This window comes from Mastigoproctus giganteus, chromosome 9, assembly GCF_048544385.1.
Source record: "Mastigoproctus giganteus isolate SK-2022 chromosome 9, ASM4854438v1, whole genome shotgun sequence".
In the NCBI taxonomy this organism is placed as follows: domain Eukaryota; kingdom Metazoa; phylum Arthropoda; class Arachnida; order Uropygi; family Thelyphonidae; genus Mastigoproctus; species Mastigoproctus giganteus.
The window spans coordinates 154,435,684-154,451,440 of record NC_143583.1 but is presented as its reverse complement, the minus strand read 5'-3'; the positions used below and the strand labels follow the sequence as shown (position 1 = coordinate 154,451,440).

Sequence of the window (15,757 nt, the reverse complement as noted above, 5' to 3'; positions counted from 1 at the left end):
TGTCTTTAGTCGTGATGAGTAGCAATAAGTGTCCTCCGCCTAGAAACACCTCTTGCGCAAACTTCGAGGGAGGAGTTCCTGGCGTGAAGGCCAGGAACTCCTCCCTCGAGTCTAGAAGGTGATGCTCCAGTCCTGCTGGTAGATATGTGAGTTCTATCATAAGTCGACAGCGGAGGTCCTCATAATGGTCGCAGCTGTACCTAATGTGGGACCATGTTTCTGTGTTTGTTATTTGGCTTTTAGGAGCATTAGCAACTAAGGCCATATTGTTCCGGGGATATGCGGTGGCCATTCCTTGACCTTTCCGCATCCTCCGTATTTGGTGGTTACGGGCTCGAACCCCGGTCTAATCAAGAAGCGTGGCTACGCACTGCTGCTCCTGCCCACTTGGCTACGGAGGCGCCACCATGTTTCTGTCTCTCCACATGTGCAGAGGGGGGGGGTCTTCCCTTATTTGAAAATAAGTTAACTTTGCATTGAAGGCACCATGGCCCGTCAGGAGAAACGTTGTAAATAGACCTGGGTGGAACCAATAGGGGGGGCTCTAGGATACACGCGTCCAACTGTAGGCAGGAACTTCCTGGTAATTTCCCCTTTTGTTGAAGCAGATCACCTTTCCTGCCAAGCCTGCTGCACATGATTCTCAAGTCTGGTCCTTTCTTCTCTTCTATTCTCTAATACGCTGATGATGTATTCCCCTAGAGTGTAGGGTAATCCTTTGGTCAGGTGGTACGTCATTCCGCAGCGTATAACTTCTAGGTCGAGGGGTAGGACCCCTGCCAGGACTTTGAGGGCATGCGTACAAACAGTACTTCAGGCACGGGTGATGACCAGGAGATAGTGTGCATAGTGTTAGGGTCAGGCGCCACCTGTGATTTCTCACATGACCAGGAGAATTGAGCGTTGTATGGTGTCCAAGATGTTTTTGTTAACCACTTTTGTGGTTCTATGGAACCACATGGGGGAAGCGTACGTAATCGCCGGTGTGAAGAAGTCTTTATAGTACAGTGTTAGTGTGCTTTTTTGAGTCCCCAGTCCTTTCTTGTTATTCTGGCTATTAATCCGGCATATCTTCTTATTTTTTCATCTCAAGTATTTGTGATGAGGGTGGAAGGACAGGTTAGTGTCTAGAATGATACCTAGATGCTTCAGTTCGGCGACTAGATTGATTGTCTGGCTATGGATTTTAATTTGTGGTGGTCTTCTTAAGTTTAGGCTGCCTTTCAACAGTATAGATTTAGTTTTTGTAGTTGATATTTTTAAGAAGTGGACAGTGGCCCAGTCTTGAAGCAATTTAAGTGCTTGGACTTCCATATGTGCTCGGCTTTCAGCAGCGACTGTCAGTATTAGATCGTCTGCGAAGGCCTGGGTGTTTACTTCCCCCAGGTCCAGGGCCAGGAATTCGTCTAGGATTATATTCCAGAGAGTGGCCCTAGAACTGAAACGGTTAGAGATAGCGCTGTGAAAATTGGTGGGTATATCATTTAGGGCAGTGGTTTTCAACCTTTTTTAATAACGGCACCCCTAAGTAATTTATTTTATTTTGCGGCACCCCTACTCAATTTTCTGCCTGTTAGATCCGATTCTCTCTCTGTATATACTGTATATATACATATATATAATATTAAAAAATATATATGTTATATGATATTTATTATAATAATATAATTATAAAAAGTACATTTTTTATAATACATTACTTAATACAATTACATTCATAATAAAAATTATATATATACAGTATATAATTTTATTCTTTATATAGAGGTACTAAGTAAACATCAATTTTAGATCACCACAAAATTAAAAAGATACTGTATACCTTTTTATAATGAAATAAATATATAAATTAAAAAATAACAATGTTTAAGTAACTTAAACCCAAATTACTTGGCACCCCTGGAATGTTGTTTCGGCACCCCGGTTGAAAACCACTAATTTAGGGTATGGGGAAGCGATTTGTCGAAGAAAAAAAAAATACCCGAAAGATAGGTAAATTCTGTCTTTCAGGTATTCCCATAGCCAGAAATCACAGGAATTAAGATCTGTTGATCAGGCTGGCCAGAACTGCGGTAAGTCTCTAGAAATGATGCGATCATTTCCGAATGTTGAACGGAGCAGTTCCTTCATTTGTCGACCAACGTGGGGACATGCACCATCTTGCATGAACACTACGGTCTCCAAGCATTGCCTTTCTTGTAGAGCGGGAATAATGTGATCTCTTAGAAGAGCGCAGTGCCGTACAGGGCCATGTGGTGTAGACTCTTCAAAGAAAAATGGTCCGATTATAAACTTTGTGAATTCACAACATACTGTAATGTGTGAACTTTGTAGTGGTCTTTCATGCACAGCAGATGAAGGAGAAGTTCCCAATATTCGGCAGTTTTGTGCATTTACAGCCCATGAAGAGTGAAATGTACCTCATTAGACCACAAGATCATTCGAGTCCATATATCGTCAAGTTCCAAACGAGCCAGAAATCGTAGAATAAAGTCTATTCATTGTTGCTGATCACAAGACTTTAGTTCTTGCACTACGTGAATCTTGTATGGAAACCAGTGTAAAATTATTCGACGCGCTTTATATACAGTAGACCAAGGAAGGTTCAAGTCTCTTGACACATTTCTGGCACTACTAACTGGTAGTGTTTTGCATTCTGACCTGGAGGCCATTTGCAACCGCCACTTCATCCACTACCTCTTTTCCGATATGTGCTCGTCCCCTGCCTGGAATTACACCTAACTCCCCGTTCGCTTCAAATTTCTTTATTAGTTTTCGAAGCCCCACGTCAAAGGACCTTTACGCAAACCTTTAAGTTTTACTAAAAGAGCACGTTCCTTTTTTGTAAGAACCATAATGGTTATTGACGGTGGCGTTGGCTTTTCTGCTTTTATCTAACAGGATAAAAGACATTATATTAATACCTCAAAATTAAGTTTCGGCAGGTTTTCCGCACAGTAGAAATGCATTCCCATCAGTTCTTCTGTTGTTGTTTCGACTAAGGCCATATTACTCCGAATGTACTCTCTGTAAATCGAGTGTGTTCTGTCGTCGATTTTCTGTTTGCTGGACGAAAAACCGAGTTTCCGGGAGAAAAAACCATGATATCCTTGCCTGAGACCGACTAACACAGCCAAGTTGTGAAAAAAAAGGCCCATAAAAATTCCCATCGTCATCGACGGGACTCGAACCCCAGGTCTTTTCCATCCGGTGTTCGGAGATTCTACCAACTGTGCTACCCACGATGGCCCGTGATGATCTTAAGGCAAGGTTTCCCAAAATGTAGTCCGCGAACAACTTATTTGAAATATACTTACATAAAACTATAAGAAATTTTTCTTATTTCCTTTCCTAAAATATGTCAATTTTATGCAAACTTTTCATAATAAACAAAGAAATGAATTACCTATCTTTTATTTATATTTACTGATGGTAATGAATACCTATTTGTATTATTACTGGTATGTTAAATGTCCTAATGGTAGTATCATTATTTCCTGAACCTATGAGTATAATTATTGAAAATACATTAATTTATAGCTATACAGTATGTGGGCGACGAAAAAAAAAAAAATCTGCAAACATCGGTCCGCGCTTGAAAAAGTTTTCATTGTATGGAAAATTTCCTGTCAGATTAAATAACAACTAAGTGTCATAACACCTAAGTGTTTTTCATCTTTAACCACTTTTAGCTTCTCTTTCCTTGTACATGACTCCAGGAATTCTCTCTTCTTATACATGACTCCAGGATTTCCGCTCTCCAGATGCATAACATTTTTTTTAGAAGCATTGAACTTTTTTTCCTCGTTTCTTTTTGAACTTTAGTAGTTGCCATTTTTCGGATCATATGTGCAATCGATCCAATGTCCTTTTGAAGAAACATGGATTGGCTTAGGTTGTGAATTAGCTTCTCACCTTCAGATCATTAGCAAACGTTGACAGTTTACCTCGGATACTGTCAATATCATTTATGAAATACGAAAGAGAAGAGGACCCAACACTGATCCATGATCTCCATTTGTTATGCTGGTTCACTCTGATGAATGACTATTTATAAGTCTCTGTCTCCTCTCCTCTCTTTTAGCCAATATGGAATCCAGCGTAGGATGTTAACAGTAGGTTGTTGTTGTTGGGTTTTTAGGAGCATTAGCAACTAAGGCCATATTGCTCCGTAGATATGCGGTGGTCACGGGCTCGAACCCCGGTCTAATCAAGAAGCGTGTGCTACGCACTGCTGCTCCTGACTGTATCAAAATATTTTACTAAGTTCAGATATATACACTGAGTGATCACTGAATTATGACCACCTACCTAATACTTCGTAGGTCCACCTTTTGCCCTCAGTACAGCAACTATCCGATGTTGCATTGATTCAACAAGATGTCGGAAGCGATCGGGAGGTATGGCTAAGCAAGCTGTGTGTAATGTCATGTAAGGTCAGCAATGCAGTGATTGGTGTATTCAGACGCTTGATATGACAAGTGCTCTATGGGATTGATATCGAGGAGTTCGGAGGCCAATCGATATGCTGGAAGTCAGAACTGTCTCAAACCATTCCTGCACAACAAGTGCCCGATGGCTCGGGGCATTGTCATCTTGGAAGACACCATCGTCATTCGGGAAAAAGTGTAACATAGCGGGGTGTACACAGTCAGCAAACGGTTGACGATAGCGGAGACCACTGATACGTTGTTCCACATGCACCAGGGGTCCAAGTTCCTGCCAGTGAAACATGCCCCATACCATACAACCGCCTCCACTGGCCTGCACTTTTGATAACATGCATGATGGATGTTGACGCCAAATCCGTACAGAGTCTTTTATGCCGATGAACTTTGGTTAGGAGAGGATGCTGTAGGGGGCGTCTGCTGGTATAGCTCATACGTGCGAGCGTGCGACGCATGGTCATGCCAGATATTGTTCCGGGTTGGTCCATGTTGTATTGGGTAGTCAACTCTTCAACAGTGCTGCGCCTGTTCGCCTGTACGAGTCGTCGGACCCGGCACTCACCTCTAACATCAACCTTTCGCTGACCTTCGCAGTTTTGCCGTCGGGTCGTTGTTTGACCATTTTGACGCCAGTCCTGGTACACTTTAACTACGGCGGCTTTCGAACACCCCACCGGTTCAGTCGTTTGGGAAATCGAAGCACCAGCTCGTCGAGCACCCACAATCTGTCCTTTATCAAAGTCCGATAAATCCTTCCTTTTACCCATCACGCTCGGAATTTTACGACCTACTGAACCACTGACACCTTATCAATGCTACGTAGGTCGACTAACTCCGCACTCTCGTTCCTCACGTAGTGAACGTGGCCATTCAATTTTCATAGGGGTGGTCATAATTCAGTGATCACTCAGTGTATAAGTCAAAATTGTTACCTACATCCAACTGCTTAATGTCTACATCATAGTATTTTATCAGATTGGTTAGGCATGCCCTCCCTTTGCTGTGATCTATGCCATTCAGAACCATCATTCTTTTCGAGATAGGCCCGAATGGCAACCGTAACCGTGGACTCCATGATATTTCCTATCACAGAAGTCCGACTCACTGGCCTATACCTCCTCTTTGGACTAGGGAGATATTAATACTATACTGTACTTCTCTGGTCAAGGGAATCTTCCCACAGTTCAGTGATGCTCTCTTTACCATTCCCAATGGTTTGATACACTCAAATACCACTTTCTCTTCGGGGCTTGCTCTTCTGTAATCTCGGCAAGATTTCCATCATTTTCTTTTCGAGATAGTCCCGAATGGCAACCGTAACCGTGGACTCCATGATCTTTCCTATCACAGAAGTCAGACTCACTGGCCTATACGTCCTCTTTGGACTAGGGAGATATTAATATTATACTGTACTTCTCTGGTCAAGGGAATCTTCCCACAGTTCAGTGATGCTCTCTTTACCATTCCCAATGGTTTGATACACTCAAATACCACTTTCTCTTCGGAGCTTGCTGTTCTGTAATCTCGGCAGCTTTTCCAACAAAAGTTTGTCCGAGCTGTAAAATAGGTGATTTTTACAGCAACGCGATACCTTAACATACCCCAGAGTTTCAAGCTTGTTTTCGACTATAAATGTCGATGAAAAGTACGTTCCATTTCTAAGAAAATAAAATTACGTACATTATAAGTTTGATTAAAGTATTTTAAAATTAGACTCATCTTAAGATAGCATATGTATTATTGTATGATATTTAAATTTGTTGGCACAATAGTTTACTAAAATTTCAGTGTATTTTTAAATGGAGACGTATTAGAGACATAATTTTGGTATTTTTGGGATCGGCGGATCAATTTCTTTTAGAATCAAGGTTTGCTCCAGAGGTAGAATTTTTTTTTCTTCTTCCAGCCTGTTGAGGCTTGACAGGTTAGGAGAAGAGGCCAAGGGATGACTTGATGGAAGAACTGCAAGCAGAGGAAATAAATGCAGTGGAGTTTGATGCACTGAAGATCAGTTTCAAGAACTGTGTTCGAAACTGCTGATCTTTGTTTTCAATTTCTTTATAGAGTTCTTTAAGGTAATACTGCAACTTAGGGATTTTCAATTCCAATGTGAAAATCGGCCTGTGCACACGCTTGTACAGATATAATGCACGATGAACCGTTTGAACCAGTGCGCTATGAACGAAATGGTCAATATCTCAAATATCTCCAAAAAAAAGAAAGCCTTAATAAATTTATACTGTATCTGTTTTTAAACGCGTTCGCATATGCGTAAAGTGCCTGTTGTCTTCATCATGTCCATCTCCGCATGTAACAACTCGATTTGAAACTCGTTTCTTTTTGAAAGCTCATTTTTTGTCAGCGATTTAATAAATATAGAAATCATGAATTACTGTTATTTTCGCATAATATTAATCAGAGCAGAAACGTAGAATGCGAAATTTCAATTATTAAAATATAGGAGGAAATTAATAAAGTATATTACAAAAATATTGACCGCATATTACGATCCGAAGTACGTTGGCATTTGTTTGTTTCATAAAATTACAAATCCGTGAAATGCGTGTTACATTTCAATTTTTATTGGAAATTCAGGAGGAAATAAGTAAAGTATTACAAAATGAAGAGTGAGTATTACGTTGTGAGGTACGTGTATTGAATGAAAACAGTTATATATTATTAGTTAATTAGTAATTAATTGTAACAAGATAAATTAGTTATTTACTTTTCGCTTCTATTAATCGCAGAAAAAATGAAAATTTCAATTAATTTAAGAATAAAAATCGAACGCAACTGAAATGTAAACGCAATGGGTACCTTACATAACTTGCTACAAGCATTTCTCCACAGATTTAAGAACAACGAAAAAGTTTAAAATTTGTGCGCGTATACATTGTTTTCGTTGTAAAAGTAAACTCAAAACTATTAAAGGAGAATACAACTTATTACCAGAATAATTAAAAAATAATAATTATAAACAGTACTCTATATGTCCTCCGTGGTTAGAAATACATAAATTCGTTGCTTTGATGATGTTGCGAAGGTGCGACAAACAGTTTCTGTCGATGCACTCCAGATTGCATTTCAGTACTCGCTTTGAGCTGCTGAATGTTTATGGATTGCTATCGTATACTTTAATAACCCTCATAAAAAGAAGTCTGGGGATGTGTTAAATCAGGAGACTTAGGTAGCCAGACTCCTTTTGATATAAGTCGATCCCCAAAAAAACGTGTAACATTTCAGTGGTCGAGTGTGCCGTATGTCAGGTTTTCCCATCCTGTTGGAGCCATATGCCTCTTGCATGCAGTTTCCTCTAAAGTGCAATAAACTGCAATATGATGTTTTGGTAAACAACATCACTGGTGACAGTTTGTTTAAAAAACATGGGCCCAACATGTCCCTCTTCGACATATGTGTACAGCGAACATCGATTTTTACTTTTCTTTTCTTTCTTTCCTCTTTTTTTTTTTTTTTTTTTTTTTGCATATAAAGGGGTTTTCAAAAAAAAATTTACGGATTTGCAGCCATACATATTCTTCAATTTCGACTTGATGTAGCCACTAAGGTGAAACTGCCCCTCGTCAGTGAAATAATTTTATCCAAAGTATCAATACCTTCATGGCAAAGTGAAATTTTAAAGTTCACTGTAAGACTGTTTACAAGAAAAATTCCACTAGAAAAGCAAGTTGCTCAATGATATACGGCATGGTGTTTATTCACCAGTAATGAACCGTGCGACTTCAAATGCGGATTGTAACAAACTGAACACTTGAAATGCAAATCTGTCACGGCCTCTAGTTATGAAACATGCCCCACTAACGCCCTTACACAATTACATCAGCAATGGCTGGTAATGTTGTATTTAATGTAAATGACGTGAGTTTACTTTTAAAATGTACACCCTGTATGGGTTCCAGTATGCTATGACTTTTGTTGTATGGCCGAGTCTCGCTATATTTTCCGGGTTGTGGAATGGCAGAGAGAGAAAAAAAAAAAAAAAATTCATACCATTTGGAGGCAAATGGAAATCATCACTTTAACCTCGAGGGAATATACACATTGTACCAAATCTTTTAAACAAGAGACGCTGTATGAGTTGCATCACGAATCGACCTATCAGTTTTTTATAAGTGTATCTCTATTTAAATAACATACGCTAGCTGTAGAATTATTGTAACTTTTATTATAAAGAAAAAGCACATTAGGTAGGCATATAAAAATTTTATGTAAGCTTAAAATAAATCAGGCAAATAAGTAATAAGATTTTTAGTATTCGTTCTCCAAAAAGGTCCTGGTGACCCTTTCTGCTACTGCACATACCTTATCAGTAAATACTCCAAGTCGCACGTAAGTCACTCGTACGAGGTTTGCTATTAAATAACGAGACTACGTGCGCAACCACTACACACCAAGTGTCACCCGTGAAACAAAAGCACAGCAGTTCACTTGGAATCTTTCCCTAATAGTCGGCCCTAGTAGTCTTTGCATTTAGACAGGTTTTCATTATTTTGTGTTTTTGCAGTTTGCCGGAAAAATGACAGACAATAGAATCTAACGAGTCAACTTAAAATTTTTAACAAAATACCAACTGAAAGTTATGAGTTGTAACATCAAATTTATGGGGAAGATACTATGTCAAGCGATCTCGTGTTTGAATTGCATAAAAGAAGAGAGAATGTGGAAGACGATGAATGACCAGGCCGCCCGACATTCATGAAAACTGATGGAAATGCGGACCGGGGAAGGACATTGGTTAGAATTGATTGTCGTTTAAACATTAGAATGGTTGCATCAGAACTCAATATGGACAAAGAAACAGTTAGATTTTAACTGAAAATTTAGGCACGAGAAAAGCCTGTGCTAAGACGGTGCCAAAAGTTTTCAATGAAGAGTAAAAAATTAGAAGACTCCAAGTTTGTGATAATGTTTTAAAAAAAAATTGAAGATGATTCAGCCTTTCTGAGTTTATTATTCAGTTTAGCATTTGGTATTGCAGGCTAGAAAACCAAACTGTAAAACTGTGAACGGAAACTTCGCTTATACTTAAGCTTGTATCATTTTTAATCTCGACAGCACACGCTTAAGTTAATATGTCGGGTCAATATTCGACGTATGAATCATAGATTTGCTATCAATTCTAGAATATTATTAAAATTTCGTACTATTATAGGCGATCATACATACCTTTTTTGAAATAAAAGCTACCATTATGTACAATGAGCAAAATGGTTCCTGAACGTTATCAATTTTTGTGAAAGTAACTGTCGATTTAATTTCATACCCAAAATAAAACATATCGCTTACGGCACTGCAGAGAATTTTTTCAGCTAATGAAGCAAAGTACAGCCGAAGCTCTATATAACGACCCCCCATGGAATGAGAAAACGATCGTTATATCGGAAGAGCGTTATATCGATTGTTCATAAAATAGCATTAGTTTAATGAGAAATTGGCCGGGACCAACCGCATAGGGCGTTATAACGTGTGGAACGTTAAAAAGAGGGTCACTATAAAGACCTTTGACTGGATTATCATTATAGCTATTATTTTATTTTATTTTATTTATTTATTTTCTTAATATCTAAAATGGGTGTCCAGCCTTTGCCTAGTAATCTTACTTTTAATTGTTACTATTATGAAAAAAATTATAATTTTATTATTATTATTATTTTTTTTTTTTTTAAATACAGATTTAGGGTAGCTAAACTCGTTTCCCTCCTCTTCTTCCCCTTATCTTTCAGGTCAGTTTAATTATTACGCCGGCACTCTAAAAAGCCAGTTTTTCATTATTATTAAAAACTATTACATTAAAAATGTCAAAGGTTCTAGTACACTTGCAGTTCTGTGCCTTTATACCGGGGGATGTGGAGGCTGACCAGCGGGCTCGTTCCTTAATATTATGAGATCCGCGACCATAAGCAGCTCTTTTTTTTTTTTTTCGTTTTCGAGTTTAAAATGAGTGTCACAAAATATCCGTTTGCAGTAATATTCGACATTTCTTTAGTGCTTGTATTAAATGTAAAAAAAAAAAAACCCTGTAAATATAAACGTTGATCAATTTTTGAAAATTGCGTAATTATTGGTAAGAAATTGTTCTTGCTGCTGGCGACATTCAGCATTTTATTTGTTTTGGCCTCCTAGCCAGAAGAAGTTGGACGCTTCTGTCAGACATTGTCCTGTAATTTTTTTTTTTTTTTTTTCCATTTGATTATTATTTTTTTTTTATACAGACCGGTATCAAACATCACAACGCTGGTGCTCAGCAGTGCAATTTAGCATTGTCTCCGAATATGGACCGTGCCATTGATTGAAGGCAGTTCCATCGACTGCCAAGATACATTACATTATAAACCCAAGGTGTTTTTTTTTACTGGATGATGAATATGGTCAAATAGGATAACTGGGATTACACCTCAGAACACTGTTCAGTTAAAGCGTAGCTGCTCTAATCAGCAAGAATTAGATCATTTAGTTGAAGGATATGGGTTAATCAAATCTATTGCCGACCTATTCATCGATTAAAATAATGGAATCTATTGCTGCCAAGACTTCACATAGAAAATGACATGCACGTTTAAAAAGTGCACATATGTACGATTTTACACTTTGCAGAATCATTGGGCTGGTTTGATTTCATTGTTCTTTATAAAGAAACTGATATTAGTCAAAATCTAAAAGAGTGGCGTTTTTAGGCGCTTTAGCATGTATATATGTATATATATACCTCAGTGCCTGTTTCATTAAAATTGGACGAATAGAAATTTGGCAATCATTATTTTATTTTTTTCACACAAATTGTATAGCAAAAAGAGATTAAATTAATGCAATTTTGCTAGCTTTGACAGTCCATGCATGCATGCATGCATGCATGCCTCGAGTGTATTGTAAGACTCGTGAACATGGTGTCTGTTGTGAAGAGATACATACATATAGAGAGAAGAAAGAGACTTTAAAAAAAAAAGTATACCTACCGAAGGAGAGTTATAAATATTATACAGTTGTAATTAAACTGAAAGGCTAAGTTTAAAGAACGTAAAAATATGGAATCTTAAGTGTTCTCTAAAGTTATAATCTTAGTTATTGATTGATAAGAAGATAACTGTGTACTTTCACTTTAGTTAATCGGGGGGGGGGGGGGGGGAATTCATTTAATTTTAAGAAAAACAGAATGTGCTTAAAATGTAACGCACTGCGTACATTATCTAACTTGTAATGGAAGTATGATATCGGATGTTTAGACGTTACTTAATAAGAAAAAGTTCAATCGACATCACATTTTTAGCGTGTTTCTTTGATCCCTGAAAAGCTTTTAAGGTCAATCAACTTTTCCTGCCCCCCCCCCCCGACCATAGAAATCATTTTCATATAAATGAAAGTATTTTTCATATATTATTCTAGAACGAAAAGTCGGATCGAGGCCAACTTTTCAACCTATGCTCTGTTGGTCCTTGGGAAATTTTCGGATCCAGTTATGCTTTCACAGCCCTTAATACCCTCCCCCCTACAAAACTCGGCATAAATTAAATTATGTTTTCGCATTAATCGACGAGAAAAATGCGGATTTCTACCAAATTTTTAACATATATTCTGTAGGCCCCTGGGATGGTTCTAAATTCAGTTCCGATTTCATAGTATTCTCTCCCCAGTTTCCCCCCTACAGAAATATTACTATAAATTTGGAACAGTAACTCTGATCCATTTCAAAATTTAAATGCTTACTTAGAATATTTTAGGAGGCTTTGTATACAAATTTTCATGTCGATGGGTTGACTTAATTTGTTGTAAATCATGAATTATTACTATTTGTTAACGCGTCTGAAATGCAACGCGCTGCGGACATGACTTTTTCATAGAAGTTCAAGTAAAAGTTTGAAAGTTGTGTTGCGCCACAGTTTCCGTTGCATATTCTGTTCATATTGAAGAAGACTACGTAAATGTGAAGCACGTGTTAGAGAAGACCAAGTATGACCAATATAAATGGGATGTCTGTGGGGACTTCAAAATTCTGGATTTCCTTCTGGGTTTGTAAGGTGGTTTCACAAGTTCCCTTGCTTTCTCGACCTCGGTTGTACTGATCTACAGCAGGGCTGTGGATCAGCACTACAGAAGAAGAGAAAGATGTGCCAGAATTTAGTTCGGTATGGCGTACACAATGGCATAAAGTCGTAAACAATCCCTTTGTTTCAGGAAACGAAGTCTCCACTCTGTATTAAGCTGTGATTGGTGAAACAATTTGTCAAAGCGTGTCATAAGCTTCAAGATGACACTGAAGCATATATAATTTGTTTCCAAAATAGTTTATGTACCAAATATACCAAAAACGGTATATTTATTGATCCACAAACTGGAAGACAAAATGAAAGAAAACACACAGAAACTGACAAATCAGTACGTGACGAGAAGGGAATAGTATGGTGCGGCTTTAAATCCACTTTCATAACGAACCATATTTTTTGAAAAAGTTTTTAAGGACACTTTGTTACTGTTTCCGCGAATCGACAGAGATATGCGCAAATATTTCATTCTAAACTTGAGAGAGGTATTGGACCAGATGATCTTTCAACAGCACGGGCATCACATATTCACAGGATAGTTTACTGCATTTTTAAGAGAACATTTTAGTAGAAGCAACATCGTTAGAATTTTTGAAATGTGGCCACCTCGTAATCCAGATTTCAGGCTTGCTTGGCATTGATCTGCAGGCGTGACCCAAAAGATGTAGTAGACTAAAGACAACAATCCGTATAGAGATAATTAACGCCTACCGAAATCAACTTTTTGCTATTCATAAATTCATTACTCGAATCGGAGTTGTTAATTCAGTGTAACAATATTTGAGTAGTAGTTACAGCGATGTAAATTGTGTTTCCCCCTCCCCAGTAAAATTTAGTTGCGTTTCCTTAATCTTAATATAGTTACGTCAAAACATTTATATATACAGTATATATATTTTTTGTTGTTGTCAGTTTATCATTATCATGTACACTAAAGTACATATACAGCAGCTTTTACACTACTTTTACAACAGCTTACGTACATGTATGTCCTTAAGAATCTGTAGACCGGTGAAAATCACCTGAGACAAAAATTTCGTTGAAACGCAACACTAATGTGGTGTACCTACAAAGGACAAAACAGTATTACGATTCTTTATTAGGATGACTTAGTGTCATGCAACAACCGATATATTTAACGAAAAAGTCAAGTCTGTTTGTTTATTTGTATATTTATTAGGCGAGTGCAGTAGCACACGCTCTTTGAGTGGACCGGGGTTCAAACCCGTGACTGCTAAATACGATTAACATTTATATTGATTGATTTATTGTAAACTCCACTGACATTGGTGGTCTTGCCGGAGTAGAAACAAGAACTTTTTTTTTATGTGAATTTATTTCAATAATTTATTTTATGCTCATTAAGTGATATGACTATCATTTGTTGTATTATGAATCCAAGAATTAAACGTATAATTGACAGAAAAGGTTAATTCCAAAATCTTTAATTGCAAATACGTGAATTAGCATACATTGATTTTGATTATAATGCTGCATAGGGTCATAGTACGAAGACACTTAAGTACACGTACTTGGGTGAGTTCAAGCTTGCGTGACTGCTAAACTACAATGATTTTTCTTGTATTCTCTCATTCTTGCGAACTCCTCTGACCTTATGGGGTTATCCGGGAGTAAAATAAACAGAAAATTTATTTATTTTTTTATTTCTTTGCATTGATTGTAAGTTGTTGATAAGTTGTTTTCCTCTGCTCAGTGGATAAATAAATCCAAAACGTCTTGTATTACTGTATCGTGAGGTACAATGTAGATTAGTCAAACGCCAGGGTACAGAAGCACATGCGTTCTGAGTGCACCGTGGTTCAAGCTCGTGTGACTACTAAATAAGGTTAGTGATTGTATTCATTGTCAAAATTATTGATGTAAACTTCCCTAAGTTAGTGTTCTTGACAGAGTATAAAGAAGACTTTTTATTATTGTTTTAAAGATTTTTATATCATTTTCATAAATATATAAACGGACATAACTATCTTTATCCGCTTAAATTGTGCTATTCAGATAACTCACGAACAGCGGAAGTCCAAGGGAGGAATTCTGAGGGATAACGAATTGTGATATAAATCTAATAATAAGCATAAAATCTCCATAAGAAGCAACTATTGCGATTCATTCACAGTTAGTCTACGTTTAGGTTGTCTAGGTCCCTGGAACACGTTTTTAAAAGTCTTGAAAATGAGGTCGCGGGGGAGGTTGCACTTATTTTCTATAGTTAAGGGGCCCTGCGCCCCTGAGGCCCAACAACAATTGCAGCACTGCACCTCGGTGAATCCGACATTGACAGCAGGTTTCGCGTGATGTTATAATCCCACGAGTTCTCTCACGACTAGTTTTCTCAGTTCGCCTTCTCTTTTGCTTCCTATTCTCACACGGTAGTGTGGACTTAATTAGCTATGCCGGATTATTCCAAGCCCAAATTAATTCAAAACAGCTTGCTGCTTGTACTCTATAAAAGTAGCAAGTTAATATTCAATTTAAAAATAAGAATTTACACTGAGACTGTTAGAAATTTAACCTTTAAATTAACACCAAGAAATCAGCACTTGTGATCTGTTCTTTGAGAAACACGTTTTCTCAGTATTAAAGGCACTGTATCTTCATAACGGTGCATTAAGGAATAACTTTATACTTATTTTTAAACTTGATATTTATAAATATCAAATTTTTGAATTTCTTTATTATCGAAATTTAATATTTGACTTTTGGAAGGTATGCATCATATTTATTGCATTTATCAGTTTTTCCTTTCTTTTCTTTGTCGAACGGGCGTTGCTTATTATTATTATTGCTCTTATATTATTTCTCCCTGATTGGGGGTTCCACCTCGTGATGGTATTGCTACCAACTACATAGGGTGGTTGTTGTTATGTCTGGTGTTACTATTGGTCGAGGAACTCTCTGACTATCGTACAGGTGTTGCGACTTTCTGGAGTTTCTTGTAGGTATTCTCTGGGAGACCTATTGCTGCTAGGCAGTTATGTTGGGTGTTTAGCACCATACTTGTGGTTGTCACGATGATGGGGATGGTCGTAACTTGTTGCATATGCCACATCTCTTTGATCTCCTGTCTTAAGTTTGTGTACTTCCTGATTTTTTACCCATAGGTTTTCTGCATATTGCCAGTGTTGGGTACCGCTAACCACATAGGTAGTCTTTTTCTTCTTGTCCACAAGCGTTATGTCCGGTTGTTGTGCGGGATTGTCTTATCTGTTATTTTGGCGCGGTCCCAGTACAGCTTGT

At 37.7% G+C, this 15,757-nt stretch overlaps 1 protein-coding gene across 1 annotated transcript in view; it reads left to right on the top strand.

Moving 5' to 3' along the window:
- LOC150080826 (cuticlin-5-like) overlaps positions 1 to 15,757 on the top strand; it is a 45,983-nt gene that overhangs the window by 16,875 nt on the left and 13,351 nt on the right. The window lies entirely within an intron of this gene.